General features: G+C 45.3%; 1 protein-coding gene across 2 annotated transcripts in view; it reads left to right on the top strand.

Annotated features, from left to right (window-relative positions):
• Positions 1–6,713: 6,713 nt before the first annotated feature.
• Positions 6,714–22,725, top strand: part of LOC142804070 (uncharacterized) — a 52,876-nt gene continuing 36,864 nt past the window's right edge. For both annotated transcript variants that reach the window (XM_075890614.1, XM_075890615.1), the window contains exon 1: positions 6,714–7,049. The gene's annotated coding sequence lies outside the window, so the exon portion shown is untranslated. The remainder of the gene's footprint in view (positions 7,050–22,725) is intronic.

The raw sequence follows: 22,725 nt of genomic DNA, 5'->3' as shown, positions 1-22,725 counted from the left end.
CGGAGTACAACCCCTTGTTATTTCCCTGGCGCAGAGTCCTTGTTATTTCCCTGGCGCAGTCCCTGGCGCAGTCCCTGTCTCATTCAAGGATGATGGAAGTTGTCATACCAAAATTCTGTTGCTGCGTTACTTCCCTCAACTTTTACTTGCATAGATGAGGTATATTGAATTCCCCTATGTGCATTTACTGTAATCAAGAGGAAATGATCAGTCATTTTTCGTTACGTTGTCGCCGCTTCGATTTATTCAGGCTAATCATACTAGCACCACCTCTTCAAAAACTTGGCTCGCAATTATCACAACCTGATCTTTCATTTGGGGCCTCTACACTGAGTTTCAGCCACAGGGGTGTTTCATTCGCCGTTCAGGAATACATGAATGTGACAAAATCATTTTCTTGCTAAATTACGGTCTCACTATTTTTTTCTTAATTTTTTTCTGCGAATTTGCAATTGACATTTCGAATCAGAATTAAAACGCAAAAGTTTTTTTAGGAATGACGCAATGATGAAAGTATCGGGCAAATTCACCCTATAATGAACCAATCCCTTCCTTTGGGTACGAGCCATTTGCACAGGAAAACAGCAACAACCACGACACTTACTATCTACCCATGAACGCCGAGAACACGCATGAGAAAAACGCCGAGAACACGCATGAGAAATTTTAACACGTGAGCATTCAGAAAAAGCTGACATCGGCTATGTTGACCCGACGAGTGAAGAGAAAAAAATGTCAGGGTCTCAGCAGGAATCGAACCGCAGCATTCTGCGTGGCAATAAAGTATTCTACCACAGAGACACGCCAGGTCTCTCGACCGCTTTTCAAGTACACTGTATTGTTCGTGAAGCAAAAATTGGGAAGTTGTGATGGCTATCCATTTTATAAACTTTACATACGCACTGCTACGAAACAGCCGTCAGTTTATATCAACCAAGAGTGCTGTTTACATCCTACGATACAGTTTATGTCAACCAACCAAGGAACGGCGCGAAAAGATATTGGGAATTTCACTTTGAGAGCATTCAAATTTGGTGCATTTGTACGAAGTAAATGACGACAAGCGGGTGAAGCTACAGTCCCCAAGGTTAATAGCGTATGCGTAGAAGTGCCCGACTAGTATAAAAGACGGATGGGTGGACGTATGCACGGACGGAGGAGCAGATGTATGGACGGGTGAATGGATGCGCGGACGGGTTGACGAACGGCCAGACGGATGGCGTGAGAGATCATGTATTGGGCTGTCCTATTGGGCATCACACAGAAAGTCAGTTGTTTACATATGTTTTAGTTTATGTTGTGCACAGTTCCAGTTTTGATTTTAATTTGTGGGGCATGATGGACACCATAACTCGTAATGTTTGAAAACGTCAATTGTGGTTGCAGTACTATAGGAGGGGGGCTAAGCAATCTTACCAACAGTACATACGTATTCTTATGATAGATCCGCCATGACATTTTAGTGACATTGGAAGTGATGCGTCATCCACTGTAGCTCATTTATGTAGAAGTGCAGGCCCACCATCCTCACAGACACAAGCGCTACGTATAAGCTTACTACTTCTGGTGTTTCTAATACCCATGCTGCTGTTGGCATCGTTACGCAGCAGTAAACATGTGACTGCTTAACATTTGTCTGTGCGTAAACATTTCAACACATATCTAGCATTATTTTGTAACGTTTAGCTCAAGAAAAAGTTACAGCAGAGTCATCTTCCCTCCGCATGCTTCGCATAAGATGATTCCTAAGGTACGTGGAATATTCCGAATTTTTTCGCGCATGCATTTTTTAGTCGAGCCATGTCAGGCGTCTATCGGGATCCATCCACCACCTTCTCCAATAGAGAGACCCACGCCGAGAGAGGCGCTGCGGAGCGTGGCGCTGTCAGTCAATGTGGGGAGAAAACTGGTTACTCGACTGTTCGCCCCTCCGCTGTCCCATTCAACCTGCTTGAAAACGCGTTGCTTTGCTCGCACGCTGCACGCGTTCTGCACGTGTTTTTGAGAGTCTCGCGTCGCGCGCGGTTATGACGTTTGCGTTCTGTCCACATTTAATAGGATGCCGCAATTGAGGATTTTTTTTCATGGCAGCAATTTGGTAAAAGGGCAGCGAAGCATGTTGTAGCAGACGACGCCGTCCTCGTCAGAGCGAAGTGCGTTTCGCAAGTGAAAGACGACTCTGTTTACGACGTTAGAGGTGAATAAAACTTTCTGTACGTTCATAATTATATGCCTGTTTTATTTGGTTTACTCTGTGTACTATGCAGTATGTTTGTTCCTGGATGCGTGGGTAAGGCCGCTTCTCGTGCTTAAGGTTAAGCGGTTCTTGCGCTGTGACGGTTATTAGTTGGGATACCTTAATTTACTAGCACCCACAAGTTATCGTGTGGTGTATACACAACACTTCAAAAATAAATGGTCTATTTGGGGCTTCTTTCTGACCCACAACAATAATTGATCTATCTCGCGTGTCTTTCCTTGCATTATCACCATTCTCATCGCGGGTACCTTGAGTTCACGAACAGCGTGCGTACCATCCTGATGAGCGCCCAGCTTTCAGATAAACTTTTTTGTGTGTGTCTAATCTGCAGGGGAAGAGCTCATTGCTATAAAGGCATTTTATCTTGGTCACGTATCAAAAATGCACCGTGTTGTTCGGGCTACCCCTGCACACTCAGTAACAACTAGTTCACTGTATCTGCCAACGGACGTGCAACAACGGCTAATGCATTTTCTTTATTTTTTTCACAGTTGCCCAAGCTTTTGGCAACCACACACTTCCATCGGCGCTGCGTAGATTTAAAAATATATAACAACACATTACCAATACCACATTTGCACACAGCTTCAACTACTACGTCCCCAACAATATCAAATAATAGTAGCAGCATAAAATATTTCTTCGCTATTTTTTAACAGTGCTCTAAAGACGGGCGTTGAAAATTTATACATTTAAGATGGAGACGTGCATCTCCCAGTAACTCGATAGATTAGAGGAACGGTGACGCAGGAATTAACACCCGTAATTTTGAATGCATTGTGCGCGTGCTAATTTTTATGGAAAAAATGTTTACATACTTTTTTAGGCGCACTGCTTTAATCCATTTCTGTCGTCTGCTTGTTTCGTACCGTCGGTTTGGGAATCGGCAGAATTTCACTGGTGGAGTCGACCCCTTCGTGTTTGCATGGTTATGGTGACAGTTGACGACGCAGTGATGTCACCCCCTTTTCTGTTGGAGTGACATCGCGGAACGAGGTACGTTTCACGTGCAGCGCGTGCTTCGCAAATGCGTGGAAGCCAAAGGGAGCGGAAGGGTCGGAAGACTCTACTGTTGTGCGCTTTTTCTGGCAGGGGAAAGGCAAGCGCTGGCGTCACCGGGCAAACTTGAGCGGGTCTCCCCTATAGCAACAGCTGCGGGCACGCGCGTTTCTAGCAACCGGGGTCCCCACCATGTCATGCTTCGGCGTCTGTCGGCAGCTGTCAGCAACAACTGCGGCCGCACGCGTTTATCCTTGCCACTAGCAACCGGACCATGTGGAGCAGGACAATGAAGGAAAGGGTAGGTGCAGTTCTTCACCTCTTCTTCTCTAGCCGTTCACTCTCTCTCTCCCCCTGCTTCCCTTCTCCCGTCCGCTCGATCCTCGCTCTCGACCACTGGCTGGCTGGTCGCCTCTCAAGGCGATGACAGAAGTCGGTGAAGGGATGGCAACAGTACCCTCTCGGAGCAAGAAATACATTCACATTTTCTCACGATTCCCGTCGGGGAGGTTGAGGCATTTTAATTAATTAATTAATTTAAAACAAAGTATGCAACGTCCTAAAGAACGCGACAGAAAGCAACATTCCCCGACTTCGTCGTGCTAGCCAGCAGCAGAAAGGCAATTACACAACATAAAAAGTACGCATGAAAATCAATAGGTACACGTGTTTTCGACAATTGACATGTACGTTTTATAAAAATGAAAGGCAACGAACGATAGATAAAAAGTGTTAACGTTATGGAATTTACTCAGCACTTGCTAAGCACTACAAAAGTAGAAGCAGATGTTGATAGAGAATATAGCACATGTATCACATGAAGGAAAGAAAAGCAACGAGGAACAACCTTTAAAGTGATTGATTGACGATTGATAAGTAGAATTTACAATTCCAAAACCACCATATGAGTATGAGAGACGCCTAGTGGAGAGGGCTCCGGAAATTTCGACCACCAGGGGTCCTTTAAGATGCACCCACATCTAAACACACGGGTCTACGGCTTTTCGGCCTTCATGGGAAATGCAGCTGCCGCAGCCGGGACTCGATTCCGTGACCTACGGAACCTTAGAAAGTGTGCGAGCCACTTGAAGAGAAGAAACATTGCTACAGCACAATATCACTGGTAGTTTAACTTTACCATTTGTTATCATGAATTATCGTTTTGTTAAGCTCTTGCTTTCAAATTTCACTCTTAAAGGTGTTGGTAGTCACCGCCTAGTATTGTAGGAGGTTAGAAATTTTGAGCTCCTAGTTATTTTTCATCATATCATTTCAGCTGTGTGGTACCAAAGTATTTTTCATATTGCAGCGCATCGATTCACACTGTATTTGTTTTGTAAAAAGGTTAGTCAGTTTGAAATTGCCCAAGATTTCAAGGAAAAGTTTAGATGCTTGAAGTTTAACACTTTTTTATATTTGCAATGATATCATTTTGTGTTGACCATTCGTCCGAACTTTCTTATTGCTCTTAGTGTGCGGTTTTGAAGTAATGTTAAAATAGGCTTTGTGTTGGTTGACTAAACTAGACGACAGTTCAAAAATCGAGATGTATAAGCGGGTTATATTATAACGCAAGCTGGTGACGGCCATCTTGCCGTAAATACTCCTTAGAAGTCACCGTCCCATTTTAGCACAGTAATAAGAATCTACCCTTCGTGCTATAGGCCACCATTCTTTTATTTTACTAAGCGCAATAGCCTAATCGCTGATAGCAAAAAAAGAAGGGGTGGGGGGCGGGTAAAAAAGTCACACTAGTTATAGGACGTGTACACTCCCCCGGTAGAGGAACTTTCAGACGTTGTCCGTGAAGCTAGACTCGCTACGGATTTCCGTCGCTTTCGCATCCCGACGCATGCGCAAAATGTTCATCTGGAATTACTACGACAAAACGCTCTCAATGATACACACACAACATGCCCGATGACGCGGGCTTGCTGAGGAGCTAGCGAACAACGTCATGTTTCACCAAGTTGTTTTGCAGCGATGCTGTTTACTTCTATTCGCTCTCTTTTTTTTAGATCTCCCCGTACTGTTTTGTTTTTTTTTATTGTTCCTCATGGTGCGCGTCTAAGTGTGAGTGAAAGGGCTTTTGGTAACTACAACATCACCAGCCAGGTAATATTGTCAATCCAAACTTCGCTTGAACAATTGTGCGTCTACTAACGTGGTCTTCACCATGGGGTTGCTTTGGTTGAAGGCTTAAATCTTGGCTTTGTGTGACGACGAGTTTGCCAATATCCGCGGCAGCCTCAAAGTTCTCTCCTTGATGATGGCCCTTGCAGCCTTAAGCGGTTGCTATTGCTATAGCCGCATGGCGCGCAAACACACACACATGCACACACACACACACATATATATATATATATATATATATATATATATATATATATATATATATATATATATATATATATATATATATATATAATAAGGGAAAGAAGTGTATACCTAAGGGCACGTTTTTCCGTGCTTTAACACAATATTAATGAGATCTAAAAGACAGTAATGCCAAGGAATGTACAGGGGAAGTTATTAAAACCAATAGAATGTAAATAAGAAGAAAGAAAAGTGGATGAAAAAATTACCAACTGTGAGCAGGAATCGAACCTACGACCTTCGAACTACGTGCATATATTACGAATATATAGTATGCAGTTGGAAGGCGTACGACAAACACAAAAGGTTTCACTTCTATAGGTGCTGTCGAGAGATTGTAATTATGATGATATGCTCCATAACTGGCTCACACAATCTCGTCGTCTGCTAGTTCTGTTCACTGGCAATATGGTATCAGTTTTGGCGGAAGAATCCGTCGAGTTTCATCACTATGAAAAAACTACCGGAAGCCGCTTTTCTTATTCTCAATGAGGCAAACTTGTCTTTCGCAGGAGTAACTTCAGTAGTGTTATCTAATCTATCGCGTGTATTCTTTATTAAAAACGTTCATGATTATCATGATTTCTGCGATTGATGATGTCTTTAGTCTTTTCGGTTATGTTCTGGCGGCTGGTGTGCATAAAATAATTGATGGGGATTTTCGCAACCGTTTCTTGATGATCATAAATAATCAATACTTATTGAGCCAAACACCCGCTGTAACAATGCATGTTTTGCAAACACTCTTCCTTTGTCTCGTTTACTTGCAATAATTCCTATTCAATTACACATTCTGTTATTGACTTCGGAGGCGAAACGGAATTCCTGAGGCATGTTAACTCCCTCTATATATTTTCCCTCCTTTTGCGCCGATTATGGTACTTCAATATTCACACTCCTGATGTAAACAAATGAAGTCGAAGCATAAGAGGCGTGCGCGTCCCCCACTACCTCTAGCGAGTGTCGTCCGCCGAGCCGCCGGCATGTGTGGGCTGCGTGCCAGCTGGCTCCGGCGCCGCGTAACGAAAACAGAATCTCGTTTGAACACGTCACCGACGTCGAAGCGACGGCTGCGGGAGGGCGCACGCACTGCAAGACGCGGCGAGAGCAGCTCCGCCGAAATTAGGCACTGCGGGCAGAAACTGTCTTGAAGACAGCAGTCGTTTACGTCTCACACTCTCACAAAATATCAGGCGCCACGTGCGACCTCGAAGGCGATACTCTTGCCACGCCATCGCGCGTTTGCCGCACGTACCCTAGTCGTGTTGAGGGAGGATTCGCCCATAGATCGTAGAAGGCTGCCCTGTCTATAGAATTGACGACGCACTCTTTGTTCACCACGCACGCAAGGAATGTGCGACGACAGCGAGTGAGTGCCAGTCCCTGAATGACTGAAACTCCGGTTCGGAATAAGGTGAGCATTTCGCACCCTCGTAGATCTTTTCAGTCAGTCTGGTACTGCAGGATGCTTTGTCGTTTTCAAATGTCTCGAAAGTGGATTGTCTCCAAGCTGTTGAATGTAAAGATTTTTTTTTGTAGCCAGCTGCGCTTTTCACGCCAAAAAATGGTTCCATTCATTTGTGCGGGGCGTGTCCGTAGAAAACGAAACGTAGATAACAGTAAGTGTTATTCTGAGCTTCGTGCGCAGGCGCCACGTTAGCTGCCCGTTCGTTGTGTTCGTGATTCTGATCGTTCCTGACCAATATAATAGAACCACAGCTGTTAGCACGACGAGCACGCGCCCCTGTTTTTTGTTTTCACAAAAACGAAACTTTCGGTGTCAGGCTCATGACGAACGTATTATCTATAGTTTCGCATTCAAGCAGCTCTCTCTTCTTGGCAATCACCGTCACAGCATGCTGGCTATGGTGTCCCACTGCTCCACTGCGGGGCCCAAGGTTTGGTTTCAAACGTCGGAGTTCACATTTTTATGGCACGTAATGGTGATAGCACCTGTTCGCTTAAATTAGGTGCTCGTTAACAATAAGCTTTCAGTGAGACGACGGTGGGAAAGGGTTCGCATGTGGAGTTCTGCCTTTCAGGATGCTATGCTGGTATTATGTAAAAAAATTGGAGTGAATAAGCTTATAGACACGGTCTTTAAAGACCTCGATGGTGGTTGTGATGAAAACTTAGAGACATCAAACTTTCCCCCACTGAGTGCCTCCCCGCTCTCCCCACTTCAAAGCACCTAATGATTGTGGTGTGGTTGCCGCAAGTTAAAACTAAAAATGCGTTTTGAAAGCAAACCTTCAATGCTAAATTATCCCGATTTCTAGAATAGTATTTCTCTTGTAACCTTTCCACGTAGATTTTTATTTTATCTGCAGGATATTCTTGTGCGTGTTTTCCAAATGGTTAGGACCAGATAAGTTCACGAAAGATTATTTGATTAAGTGGTGAAAATTAATATTGAGTTTACAAAAATTGTGCGAAATTAGGTCTTCAGGGATGAGCAGTCGGACAATGAGAAAAATCGCTTTTTTATTCCTGCTACTGCTACTCATTACAGTACACAAAATCTCTACAGACGTCTTATTGTATCATTCGGCAGTGTGAAAGTCCTCGAAAAAACTTCGAGACGTCGTCTCAAAAACGGCGCTTATTCGCCTCGGAGTCACCGATCAATTCAGTCAGACGTGTTTTTCTTTTTAGCTTCCAGCTTCGCAAAAATGCCACAGTTGTCAAAGTGAGGATCATTAAAAATACTCCCCTAAAAATTTGCAGTCTGGGATTTTTTGGATTTGTTTCAGCGTTGCTAGAAAAAATGTACAGTGATTGTGTTAGCTGACATTGCCAGTTAGTTCCTGCTTTGAAAAACAATGACTAGAAAGTTATCTTCGCTACTATTTATTGGTGCATATAAGTATTGCACTGGCATTTTTATTATTCTGAAAAGCGTCTATGTGCATAACGTAGCAAAATGAGGCATAACGGCACGAATATGCCATAATTAATTAGGAATTTATTCATTTATTTATTAAGAATACCCCTAAGGGCCCTCTCACAAGAGGGTATTCCGTAGGGGGGGGGGAGGCTATAACACATACAGGTACATGAAATGATTAATAGGGCAGAAACCACGCAAACTAAACACTCAGCTACAAAATAGATTAGAGTAAGTATAAGGTCAATATTCTTACTGCATGATCTCAAATAATCAGAGTAAATAACGTGAGTCAAACAATAATGAAAGTATAAACATATTTTGAAATTGATCTAAACAAAAAGGAAATAGAGTCACATGAGTATATTAAAACGCAATCTAGCTTACTACAAGCACACGTGCCATTAAAGCATAAAAGAATGACAACATCGCCAATAGCACGTTTGAAATACTGAATTAGGCAAACAAAAATAAATAACACGAACCATGAACATCCGCAGTTTATACAGAAAACACGATTTGCAAAAGAAAGAGGGATGAAATACCGCAAAAGGTTCACACGTTTGAACTCATGTTTAGTAGGTTCTGAAATACAGTGATATCTGTTACGGATGCAACGTTTGTTGGTGAGTCATTCCACTCGGTTATTTTGCGCAGTATTAAGGATCTGGCATAATAAAATATGCGACAAGGGAAGCGTTCGATTTTAAAGGGATGATTGCATCGCGAAAAGTGGCAGGGGGTGGCCTAAAAACGTCTTCGTGAATTGATGCGTAATGGTAGAGCTTATGAAGTAGTGAAAAGCGAACAATATTACGACGACGTCATAAGAGTTCCAGTTCAGCACGAAGTTTCAATGAAGTGACGCTGGTGTGACGTGAATAATCAGAGAAAATAAAACGTACAGCACGGTTCTGCAGGGCTTCGATGTTTTTAATAATGTAGTCTTGATCGGGATCTCAAATGGCTGACGCACATTTTATTTTAGGACGGATAAAAGTCATATAAGCCAGTTTACGCAAGTGCGCCTTACTAGTCTTAAGTTTAGTTTCCGCTCACATCTGTACGTTTTTTTCTAAGTGAACCGCGAAGTTTCTTTGGTAGAACAATAGGAGAAATAATTTCATCGAGAAAAATCTCCGCAGTCTTTTTTCAGTTCACAAAGAGATTAGACTGCTCAAAGCGTGTTTGCATACCGCTGATGACGCAACTGATTAGTAAAATGCGTGTTAAGAATGATGTTCTTTTGTTAATACAGACCTAACCGTGAAAATTGATAAAAAAGAAATGACACAGTTGGGAATGATTAAACGGCGTCAGTGAAAAATGTAAAGTCTAGCAAAGGGGGAAAAAAAGATTGCACTATGTTTGCTAAAGATGCTCGAAACTTGAGGTTATCGTGAATGCGTGTAGTTTCTGCAAGGAGTTGCTTTTGTTCAATGAATGGCTTAAGAATGAAGCATTCAAAGGATGCTGTCATAATTTTTCCAGATGAATTTCCGATAACGGGGTTTCATTAGGGGCAATGCGTGTGGTGAATGAAAACCTACTTCGCTGTAAGCGCTCAGTGTTGGGATAGCTTATGAAAAGTGCTTAGCCTGCTATTTGGTGACACAGTGGGGATCTTGCTTGATTGAATTTTTTTCCGATACAATTGGAGTTTTATTGTGATTCGTCAGCGTCAAGTTCCTTGAACAGATGCTTCCACGATTAACATACGGGGATTAGATTACATCGAAGGTGCCTGAAATTATTTGCAATAGTTCGAGATTGAAAGATAAATCATTCGGCAGCAATTACTTTACTGTTAGATACGGTCGTAAGTGTGTTTTTTTTTCTATAGCGAGTGTTGTTACTGACTGTCAGATAACAAGGAGGGAGCTCGTTAATACGACTGATGAGCATATAGGAAGTTGTTATTTGTCCTGTGTGCGCTGAAACTCTTAAGAAACTTCGGAAATTTTACCAGGGCAGGTGTTGGCGTACGCCCCGCCGCGGTGGTCTAGTGGCTAAGGTACTCGGCTGATGACCCGTTGGTCGCGGGTTCGAATCCCGGCTGTGGTGGCTGCATTTTTGATGGAGGCGGAAATGTTGTAGGCCCGTGTGCTCAGATTTTGGTGCACGTTAAAGAACCCCAGGAGGTCGAAATTTCTGGAGCCCTCCACTACGGCGTCTCTCATAATCATGTGGTGGTTTTGGGACGTTAAACCCGACATATCAATCAATCAGATATCGGCGTACGGGAAAGCAAAGTCAGGAAGGATCAACCCTAGTTCTATGCTCAAGTGCAACAACACCCTGTTTACACTGAATAACAACAACATTTCTCCTATAATATCTGATAGCCTACACAGGCTAACAATACTGCTGATCTTCATTTACCCAACACTACCCACAGTTTAGACAAAATATAGCAGCGCTGGGTGAGAGTTACCAATAGAAGGCCATCAATAGCGAACGTGAGCACTTATTCAGCTCAGCACTCGGCACCATTGAGAATCACTAGCCGATGTTAGCCAACGTTAAGCAAGCGCCGGTGAACGTTGGCGACTCCCAACCCATGCTCCTAATGTGCAAAGGAAAGGGTAGTTCAGATCAGCACTTATCTCCTTTCGCAAACGGATAGGGTAAGGGGAGCGCTACCACATGTTATCGTAGATAACACAGACGAACGACCGCGACCGCAGTGCACTTTGCCTTGAACTTCTTGACAAAAGCTCATGCACAGGTTTCGACAAAACTGGCCGGCCCTAAACTTCATGCTTGGGCCGCTTCACATCACAGTGCACTGTCATGTAGCAGTCCGCTTGTCAATTCTGCCTTGTTGCACGTGTTGACCGCAATATGTCTGGTCTCGTCCTAATACACTGCTGCGCCGTTGATGATATGTGTTGACATAAAAGAAACATCCCTAAAATTGGATGCTTCCCAATAGGTTACCTTTAAGTATTCGTGCATTTCCCTCCATTATCGGATATACGCACTAAAGGGGTTCTTCTTTTGAAAGAATGATACCTTTGGTGTTTCTTTTTTTTGGTATATTATCTATGAGTGAAATAGCATATATGCACCCATGACTACCACCGTATCACATTTCGATTTTTCGAAATATTGCAAAAGGCTATCAATAGTGAGGGAAATGGCTTTCGTCCATTTATGCTTTTCAATTTCCTGAACCAAACTTTAGTCAATTTTTTCAATCACGTTCGTTTCAACTAACTCTTTTTTGAGTGCACAGTAGATCTTTTTTTCCTCTTTGCGTGAATGTTCCTACTTTCATATTTTCGTTTTTCTTAAAATGCACTTGAGAATTTCATTTATATTCTAGTGTTTTATAGTACTTACCGTTTCTGTGCTGCAGATTTCTGTTTCAGTGGGTTTCTGTATTCTGTATTCGTTCGTTTAATATTAGTTGTATTTTGACCTGCCGCATTTGCTCAGACTTGTCTTTGTGCCTGTTGTATGAAAATTGGATCTTTAGCCGTACAGCCCGAAACTACATTGGTGGTATTCTATATAAATAAATCATCGCGAAAATCACTCTGAGGTGCTTACTTACCAGAAGCCGCACAGACGAGTCTCGAGCCGAGAGTTCAAGCAATAACAATAATGTAAACAACCTACGTATGGCCAATGTCAAGAGCAGAGTGGTGTGCGTATGGCCACGATGTTGTCTACTGACGCCATCGTAGCCGTCATGTTGGCACTTGCACAGTGTTAATAGCCGCTTCCATGACATCACAAGCCATATGCCTATATATACAATGCGCCTAAACACAATGTAGGGACCGGCTTTTCTCTTCTTATAGCCCAATGCTTACGAGTGCCTCAAGAACAAGTGTAAAGCGAGAGTCAAGCAGCGTACGGAATGAGACTAATACCCGTGACACACGGGCAAAAGTAAAGTACTTTGAAGTAAACCCCTTTTGTCGCCTAAGGGGACCATTTGCAGAAAGGAGTGGCGCTGATGACACACGGCACCGGACTACTGCTTTAGGCGGTTCTTCAGAAGAACGCTACAGAAAAAATGGCATTGTTTGTGAAAGCAGCAAGATTGGAAATATTAAAAAGAATCTGCGCATGTACATCACATTCAGCGACGCGAGAGCATAAAACCGTTTTTTTTATTGTCTGGTGGCTTATACTGCGCATACCTGTAATTTTCATTCGCTTTTTTGCGTTTTTAGCAGCAACTTAAATTCGTCTGGCAACTATGAACACTTGGTGTTTTGCTGTTTTTGTTTTTTGTCGTGCTTTTTACATGGCTGCGTCCAGCTGGGTCAGTGACGGCGTGCCACGTTTGATCGTGGTCCTGCAATGTCTCAGCGCAGAGACAGAGATAAAGCAACAGTTGAGGTGGGCCTGACTCTTGTCGCCCTCGGCTTCACCGAAGATGAGCTAAACGCTGCGAAGGCAAGAGTGATGAGCCTAAAACAAAGACTCGTCATGAACAACTTCATTTTGACTGCTTCCGCACTGTCCCCCCGAGCTATCAACCGCGAAAGGTGGGCCTATGTGCGCAACGAATGCTGGTTCGAAGACACATTGCCGTTATTAGGCGACGGCCACTTAAAGCAGTGTTTTTGAGTGAGCCCAACCACCTTCCGTTTCATTGCAGACAGCCTAAGCCCTTCGCTAGAGAGGGTCACAACTAACATGATCGCGCTAGTGACGTAATGCAGGTGTTTGAGAGTATGGACAGGCTATAGGCCTTCACTTTTCAACAAATCGCACTGCTGCTGAAAATTAAAACATTTTCTCAGTGCAAAAAAACACTGACAGGGCACCGCAGTGGTGCGACACGTTTTCTTCTATTGATAAATTATGCACACTGTATGCAAGAGTACTCCCTTCCTGCCAGAAAAGTAAATGCAGGATCTGTTTTTGCGAAAAGGATTTTCCCGGAAAGGAGTTACTCCTTTGTCGTGTGTCACTGCGCCCGAACGCCTTTCCGAAAGATGTCCCCTTGTCTAAAGGACTTCAGGGTGTCCGTGTGTCAGGGGCATAAGAGGCAAGCTGCACAGCGTCCTGTCATGACTGAAAACGAGCTGACTGGATTCTTTAACCGAGTTGAATACAAATATAAAAGAGCGCACAATTCATCTTCTTTCCTGCGCCAAGACAACAGACGTGTACGGTCATTTGATTGCTTCCTAGACTTATGCAATAGTCACTGTTATTTGCAGTTCAAATGGGGCGCCTATAGGTGCTCTTCAGGCGAAAACTACGTTGCCCTCTAAAACTCAATCTACCTGACTACGGTAATCGGAAACTTGCCAATCACGTTTTTTTTTCTCATTGTCTAGGTGGCATGAATGCGGTTCCGAGATGTTCGTAGCACAAGTGGGGCTATAGATCGTTCAGTCATGTCCCGGCTCATAAAAACTGCTAAATCTATACATCTCCTTTTTGCACTGCAACGTTCTGTCATTCATCTACTAACGACACTTTATCACATGAAAGAGATTTAAGTCACAGGCTATTGCATTGTGTTTTACAGAGTGACACAATCAACCTCACCTTGGCGTCATTCTGCAAGCAGCACTATGATTGCCTCTTTTTATTTCTTTACGTGCATGACGCACCTTTGCTCTGCCACACTCCTTGTGCAGTTCTGGAACAAATAGCACCGCTTTTTTTCTGTAGTGCTGAGCTTGTGCTGTCATAATTTTTTCTTTAAAGCTGAGCTTATGCTCTCACCCACTGCCTAAGTACTGTTGGTCATCCTGCCGTGCACCTATTTTCTAGAGAACTGCTTATACCAGTCTCTTTTCCTTTCATTCTTGAAAAAAAAACATAGAGAAAGAGAGGCTGACGTCGTGGTTGCATTGAGAATCAAGGCAGTGGTCACAGGATGACTAAAATTGCGGAGTTGCATGGTTCTTGTACAAAATGAGTACATGAGATGTACGCATACGCATCGCGAAAATGAAAGTTATGTTTTGCAACAGACAATGCTTCTTCTTCTGCAATATATATATATATATATATATATATATATATATATATATATATATATAACGGAAAACTGGAAGTTATAAGACTTAATTGCAATGTAAATGTGAAGAAAGAAAAGAGAAAAGATAACTTGTCATGGGCACGAACCGAACCTGCAACATTCGAATAACGCGTTCGATGCTCTACCAACTGAGCTACTACTACCGTCCCTACAATAACAGGCTAATCTGCTGTCTCCACGCCGTCCTCATGCAAGACCTTGTCGGCGCCACTCGTGCATACGCAGGGGGCGCTGCGATCTATCGTAGCGCGTGCTTGGTACATGCCGTACAGGCCGCTGAGAAGGGATCGGTGGGGCATTGCGCCTTGCCGTTCATTTTGCGTTCTCGCATGAACTACACGTTTTCGTTCATTCTGCTCGTTAGGCACACTGGAAAGTCTTGCGCCGATACAACACGTCAGCCTAGGTGGAACAGTGGCTACGGTGTTCGGCTGTGTACCCGAAGGTTGCGGCTTTGAATCCGGCCATGGCGGTTGCATTTCTATGGAGGCGAAATGACAGAATAAGCCCGTGCACTATGCGATGTCCGTCCACGGTAAAGAACACCGGATGGTCCGAATTTCGGGAGCCTTCCACGATGGCCTCTCTCATAATCTTATCGTGCCTTTGGGACATAAAGCTCTCATTATAAAACATTGCATTGCACTGCTTTTTGGATCCCCCATTGAAGGTATCTAGGTTCGTTCTTAAATGCCATTGTTGCATTGAGTAACCGCCTGTAGCATTCAGTACAAGGCTCCTCATCTCGGCAATCCGGCGGGTCATTTGTTCTTTATCTCTGAGTTTCCACACCTTTGAAAGAACAGCCTTTCAAAGAAATGCTTTTGTTACCGTGGGGTTCAATACTCCGGAGGGTTATGTGAACGTTGAATTCGTAAAAGGAGCATAGAAAAATAACAGCCAAAGTGTGACGCTAAAGGTGATGGAAAGCATCACGAATGCTCATATCCATTCGAACGCATTCGAGAAGTTAAGAATGTCACCAGGTTTTCAACTCTTCAGTGATTAGGGAATGATAGGCTCATTTTTGTATTACGACAAGGTCCAAAAAGCTTGTGGCCCCGTGGAGCCAACTCAGAACTTCACTTAAAATATGAATATATTGATTAGAATGCATGACTCCTTGAACGCCCAAAAAAGCTCTCTAACCTAATTCGCCAAACTGTGCGTTTCTAAAAGAATTTTTAGACTATAGAAAAGAATGTTGTACACATACGCTACGAACACAATTGGCGGTTTCCTTTCATCAAGCCCAGCAGAAGGGCTGCGTGTCATAATTGGCAGCATGGTGCAACTGCTCGAAGTATCTCAGATGTATGCCTGTCTGAGATATTTCATGACTTCAAATTTAAGCCAGCACAAGCTCCGAAATATGATTAGAATTGTTCGGCAATCTTCCGGCACAAATGATCACCCCACTGCAGCTCAGTTTCTGGTGACAATAAATGCCCTTGCGTTTTATCACCTTGCAAGCCCACCCAAGTCGGGTAACTGTTCGCCGCAGGTAATCAGCTCTCTTTTTTTCTGGGAATGGCCATTCACGCCTGCCACATTTGACGTCGTTCACAGTCTCATCAATGGAGGAGATTTCAGGGGCGCGAAAACTGCACTAGTATCACGTACAGACCACAGTGCATATGTAAAAAAAAGCCACGATATGCTCCCTTACTGTACTGCTAGTAATGTAGCGCGTAAGACACTAAAAAGACGTAGTTTGAGACTTTCGCAACATATGTCTCACGTCAGACAGAAGCATAGCAACAGGGACTGAGCCGGCTTCACTGTTCACAGCGCACTTTGATAACGAAAGCCTCACATATACTCCTCCCGACCCCTCAAAGCAGCTATTGCGAAACTCAAAAATAAGTTCACTACTTATTTCAGCGTGCTGCATAAAAAAACTATACATGTTGTGGGTTTCAGCGCTTTCTTAAAAAAACAACAAATTTGCCTCACCTGGGTTGTGAACAACACTCAAACTTTATCTCAAAAAGCCTTATGAAGCTGTACATTTTACTTATATTCCGCTTGACAAAATCACTGAGCAGCGAAAGAGATGTACAGCGGCCAAAAATGAAGGTGCTAAAGTTGAGAAGATGCAAATAAATGATGCTGGCGAAACCCTTGTAAATGAACCAATAAGGATTTTGATGCATTTACTTATGTTTCGTGAAGTAATAAGCAGCATGAATGCACTGAGGGATGATGGTCCCCACTTGGAAACTTGCGTGACTCTTCGTGCGATTCTGCAACTAGCGTTAAGGTATTCATTGCTCACGTGTGTACAATTTTCACCTTCCGTAATAAAAGAAATTACCGCACACACTCGACGTGACGAGGTAAGCAAACACGAAAGCGCTGTTGCAAACCTTTCTACCAGCCTGACCGTAAGCGAGAGCCACGGGAGGGGCGTCCACTCAAGGAACTCCGATTGACCCAAGCGCCACCACCACATGCATCGCCGAGAAGCCGCGGCGGAGAGCGGAGACGGCAGACTAGCCAGTATTATCTAGGGACCATACTACTACGGCGGCTATACCACCGTCCACTTTGTTGCATTCAGACGGCGCCACCAGCAGCCATGAAGGCCAGTGTAGAAAAATATTTATCAGCGTGTATGGCGTCACGTAGCACGTCTTATAGCGAGCTGGAAGCTGACCAATAACCCCTAGTACACTATCTAAAGGCACCAAGTCTTCTAGTACGAGAGGCTCGTTAATGAATACAGGAAGGAAGTGAATACATAAGGGCTCCTTTTTTCTTGTTGGACAAAATATTGATGTAATTAACAGATGTAGTGGGGAAGAGGGAGAGAGACAGTATCTAGTTGGAGCACCTGAAAGACGACTACGACGAAGAGCTGAGCTCGTGACAGTGACTGACGCCTCTTGAGACAGGCAGTTGGTTTTATTCAATAAACCCCCTTATAATTTGGCGGAAGTGCTGGGTAGTTCTGTAAGCTGGAACTACGAAATCGCACCTTACCTTCACTGCCAGCAATGCCGGAAAAATCTTACACCCAAGGTACCTCCCAAGTTCCCGCCTCTACATGTCCCGGCGTGTGGCCACTGCGTCACCCTCCGATCTTCAGCGGCACTGACGGCCAAGACGCTGAGGAGTGGCTCGCTACTTGCCACAAGGTGAGCGCAGCGAACAATTGGGACGATGCGGCTAAGCTGATCTATGTAAGCTTTTACTTGTCCGGCGTCGCTAGTCTCTGGTTGCGCAATCACGAAGCTGACATTGCCAGCTGGGATTCATTCAAGGCCTCCTTTTCGCAAGTCTTCGACCACCCTGCTGTGCGAAAACTCCGCGCAGAAAAACTTCGTGAGCGCGCTCAACAGCCAGGAGAGACCTTTACCAGCTACATTGAAGACGTTGTTGACTTGTGCAAGCGGGTAAACCCAGCGATGCTCGAAGCCGACAAAATTAAACAAATCTTCAAGGGCATATGCGATGACGCATTTCAAATGTTGTTAGCGAAGGACCCACAAACCATTGCCGAACTCCTCAGCTTGTGCCAGAGTTTGACGAATTGCGCAAGCAACGTGCCCAAACGCGGCGCTCTCTAGAACAACGTGATTCGATCGCGGCCTTGACTCTCGGAGACCGGAACGACATGTTGGCTCGCATAAAGCAGTGCGTGCGTGCGGAGGTCGCTCGGCAGCTCTCCATTTTATCGAGCGCGCCCAAGCCAGCACAAACGCATCCTTTGGCCCCAGAACATCTGGCCCCGGCCATAAGGCACGTCATACAAGATGAGGTAGCGGACGCTTTGCCTTTCGCTCGTTCACCACCTCTGGAGGCCACACCCTTGACGTATGCGCAAGTCGTTGCAGCCGGAGCACATCGATTGCCCACTTATGCCACCTCACCGATTCCTGTTCGGTCATCACCAGTTCCGATCAGGCGGCCGATTGCAGCGTTTCCGAATCCGTGGCGCACCGCAGACAACCGCCCGATTTGCTATTCTTGCGGTTACGCAGGACATGTGGCTCGCTTGTGCCGCCGCCGCCCTCTCGTTCAGAGCGACACCATGCAAAGACCGTCGCACGACTCTCGGCGCTTTAACAACAAGGCACGTCAACAAGGATCCTCTTCACCAGACCGCCCTCCCTCAGTCAGTCATTGATCTCCATCTCCCAGACGTCGCTCCCTGTCGCCTATGCGCCGTCAACCCGGCCCTTCAGACGCGGAAAACTAGATGCCGCAGTTCCGGAGGCACGAACTGCGTCATCGTCGAAAGAATCAAGTCCTCGCATTTCTCCGACAAACCTTATCGACGTTTTTGTGGATGGTTACCGTACCCTTGCGCTAGTGGCCACTGGTGCTGCCGTTTCAGTAATTGATTTAAAACTTTGCCGCTTCTTCGGAAGGTTACCACGACGCCAAAGGGGTTGTCCCTCCGTACTGCCAGTGCTCACCATATTCGACCATCAGCTGCATTCTCATCCAAGATGTTTTGTGTACCGTTGAATTTCTCGTGCTACAGGCTTGTTCTCAATGATGTGATCCTCGGCTGGGATTTACTGTCTCGTAATCATGCGGTTATCGACGGTCCTCGTGCTGAAGTGGCCTTCTCTGCGTTGTGTGCCTCGTCTCCGGACTTTCCGTTGAACAAGCTGTTTGTCGCTGACGACATCGACATACCACCGACAAGCGCACAGTTTGTTCCTGTATCTTGTGCCGATGTGTCTAAGCCTGCAGTGTTGTTTACGCCTTCCCAAACATTCCAAAGTCGCAAGAGCCTCGCGTTGCCGTTTGCAGTTCTAGATATTTCGGCGGGCGCTACCAATTTGTTTGTCACAAATCCCTTGCCGTCTCCCACAACCTTGTGTCGCGGAGAATGTAATAGAACATTCGAAGACTTAGACGTTTCCTCCATCTTCGACCTTGACGGTGAAAGTGATTTGCAGCTTAATGCATTGACACCATCTGCCTATTCAATTGTCCACGAAAACAATAATTTGTTTGGCCCTTCAATTGATGACGAACTTGAAGAACCACACCGCGAAAAGCTTCTAGAACTTCTTCACTAGTTTCGCGACTCGTTCGATTGCCAGCAGACGTCCTTAGGCCGAACGCACACCGTTGTCCATCACATTAACACTGGCTCCCAAGCGCCTCTGCGACAGCGTCCCTACCGTGTATCTCCTGTTGAGCGTCCTGTGATCACCGAGCAAGTGGCCGACATGCTTCAACATGGCTTCATTTGGCCGTCCAGCAATCCCTGGTCTTCACCTATGGTACTTGTGAGGAAAAAAGACGGCTCGATTCGCTTTTGCGTCGACTACCGCGGTTTAAACAAAGTCACGATTAAAGACGTATACCTTTGCCGCGCATCGATGATGCCCTGGACTAATTGCAAGGCGCTGAATTCTTCTCATCACTACACCTACGGCCCGGTTATTGGCAGGTCCCCATGGCACCATCAGATCGCCCAAAAACTGCTTTTGTGACGCCCGATGGGCTATACGAATTTATTGTAATGCTTTCGGCCTTTGTAATGCGCCAGCCACATCCGAAAGGATGATGGATAGCGTCTTGCGTGGGCTAAAATGGAAGACATGCCTATGCTACTTGGATGATGTCGTTGTTTTCTCCCCTTATTTCGACAGCCACCTCTATCGTCTCATCGAAGGTTTGAGCTGCCTCACGAGCGCAGGCCTTCAACTAAACATCAAGAAGTGCCACTTTGGAGCTCCAAAGCTCACAATAATTGGTCACGTCTCAAAACAGGGCGTCCTCCCAGACCCAGAGAAGCTTCGTGCTGTCACTGAGTTCCCGAAGCCTACGACTGGGAAAGCGCTTCGCAGCTTTGTCGAACTATGCTCGTACTTTCGCCGCTTTGTGAAGAACTTTGCTTCAATAATCGCACCACTGACACAGCTGATCTCTGGCGATGGGCACCTCTCTGATTGGTCGCCAGCATGCGATGATGCTTTTGCAATATTACGCCGTCTCCTTACTTCACCACCTATTTTACGCCACTTCGACTCTACTGCTCCAACCGAGGTGCACACGGATGCCAGTGGCATAGGACTTGGCGCTGTCCTTGCTCAACGCAAGCCTCGCTTCTCAGAGTATGTGGTTGCGTATGCCAGTCGCACCCTAACGAAGGCAGAGCACAAATACTCGGTTTTCGAAAACGAATGTTTGGCCATTGTTTGGGCATTACAAAATGTTCGTCCCTACTTATATGGACGCCCATTTGATGTAGTTACAGATCACCATTCACTCTGTTGACTCGCTTCATTGAAGGATTTTTCGGGCCGGCTCGGACGTTGGGCGCTACGTTTACAGGAATTTGATATTCAGGCCATTTACCGCTCAGGCCACAAGCACACTGACGCAGATGCTCTTTCTCGTTCGCCCCTACCTTCAGCGTTGCACCTGTTTCCTTCGCCGAAGCTACCATCGGCAGCATTTATACCGCTGACATGCCTTTGGAACAACTCAAGGACCCTTGGATAGCCTCGCTCATCGACGTTCTCTCCTCGTCTTCGGTGACAGCACGCCAGCGTCTACCTCGTGCACTACGTCGGCAAATTCCCCATTATGCAATACGGGATGCTATGTTGTACCGTCGCAACTATCAGCCGAATGGTAGGAAAAGGCTTCTTGTTATACCTCGCCATTTGCGCTCCAACATGTGCGCGTACTTTCACGCAGACCCTCAAAACGTGCACACTGGCGTTTTGAAAACATACGACTGGCTTCGTCAGCGATTTTTCTAGCGAGAAATGTACTCATACGTTCGCAAGTACATACGCTTCTGCACTGAGTGTCAGCGACGGAAAACAACTTGTCATGCCTCTGGCAAATTACAACCATTGCCGTGTCCAGCTCGGCCGTTTGATAGATTCGGCATCGACCTCTACGGCCCACTATCTTGTACTCCTGCGGGAAATCGCTAAATTATTGTGGCCGTTGACCTCCTAACCCGTTACGCTGAAACCGCCGCTTTGCCAGCCGCTGCTGCTCGTGATGTCGCCTTGTTCATCTTGCGTAGCTTTGTCCTTCGCCATGGCGTGCCACGTGAGCTGCTTAGCGACCGTGGGCGTGCGTTTCTATCGCAAGTCGTCCAGGAGCTTTTCAGTGAGTGCAATATTATTCATCGCACCACTACAAGATATCACCCACAGACAAACAGTTTGACAGAGCGCTTTAACGGCACGCTCGGTGATATGCTTTCTATGTACATATCTTCCGACCATTCTAACTGGGACTTGGTGCTCCCTTTCGTGACGTATGCATATAATACGGCCACGCAAGCAACTACTGGGTTTTCACCTTTTTTTCTACTGTACGGACGTGAGCCCTCTTCTACGCTTGACACGATACTTACTTACCGCCCAGAGGCTTCAGAATACCGCCCAGCCTCCGAGCTTCTTCAGTGTGCCGAAGAGTGCCGCCAACTAGCGCGTTCATTTACGTCCGTCGCACAAGGTCTCCAAAAAGAACGACTTGACCGAGACAAGCCTGCCCACAGCTTCCCCGTAGGCTCATTTGTATGGCTTTCGGTTTCATTCCAGTCCCCTGGCTTCTCCCGAAAGTTTGCACCCAAGTACAATGGTCCATACAGCATCGTTCAATGCACGTCACCGGTCAACTACGTCGTCGAACGAGTGACACCTGCCGAGGACACACGATGCTGTGGTCGTGAGACAGTCCACATCAGCCGCTTAAAACCTTACTATGATCCCCTTGTGCTTGCTTTGCCGTGAGTCGCCAGGATGGCTCCTCTTCACCACTGGGGCAAATGTAATGGGGAAGAAGGAGAGAGACAGTATCTAGTTGGAGCACCTGAAAGACGACTACGACGAAGAGCTGAGCTCGTGACAGTGACTGACGCCTCTTGAACCAGGCAGTTGGTATTATTCAATAAACCTCCTTATACAGACAACAATACAAGGAAAATATATGGAAAGTTATAATGTAAATGTTATGTAAATGTGACAAAAGAAAAGTTCATGAAAAGATAACATTCCGTGGGCAGGAACCGAACCTGTGACTTTCGAATAACGCGTTCGATGCTCTTCACATTTGCATTACAATTAGGTCTTGCGAAGTTAATTTGATTGTCTTGTCCTTTCCTTGCATTAATGTCTATAGATCTCCTTAATATTGTGTCCAACAGGTAAAGTAAAAATGAGCTCTTAAGTATGCATTTCATTTACACAC

The sequence above is a fragment of the Rhipicephalus microplus genome, chromosome 3 (genome assembly GCF_043290135.1).
Source record: "Rhipicephalus microplus isolate Deutch F79 chromosome 3, USDA_Rmic, whole genome shotgun sequence".
In the NCBI taxonomy this organism is placed as follows: Eukaryota; Metazoa; Arthropoda; class Arachnida; order Ixodida; family Ixodidae; genus Rhipicephalus; species Rhipicephalus microplus.
Note: the sequence above shows the minus strand (reverse complement) of the source record. Positions and strands in the feature narration are given on the sequence as shown.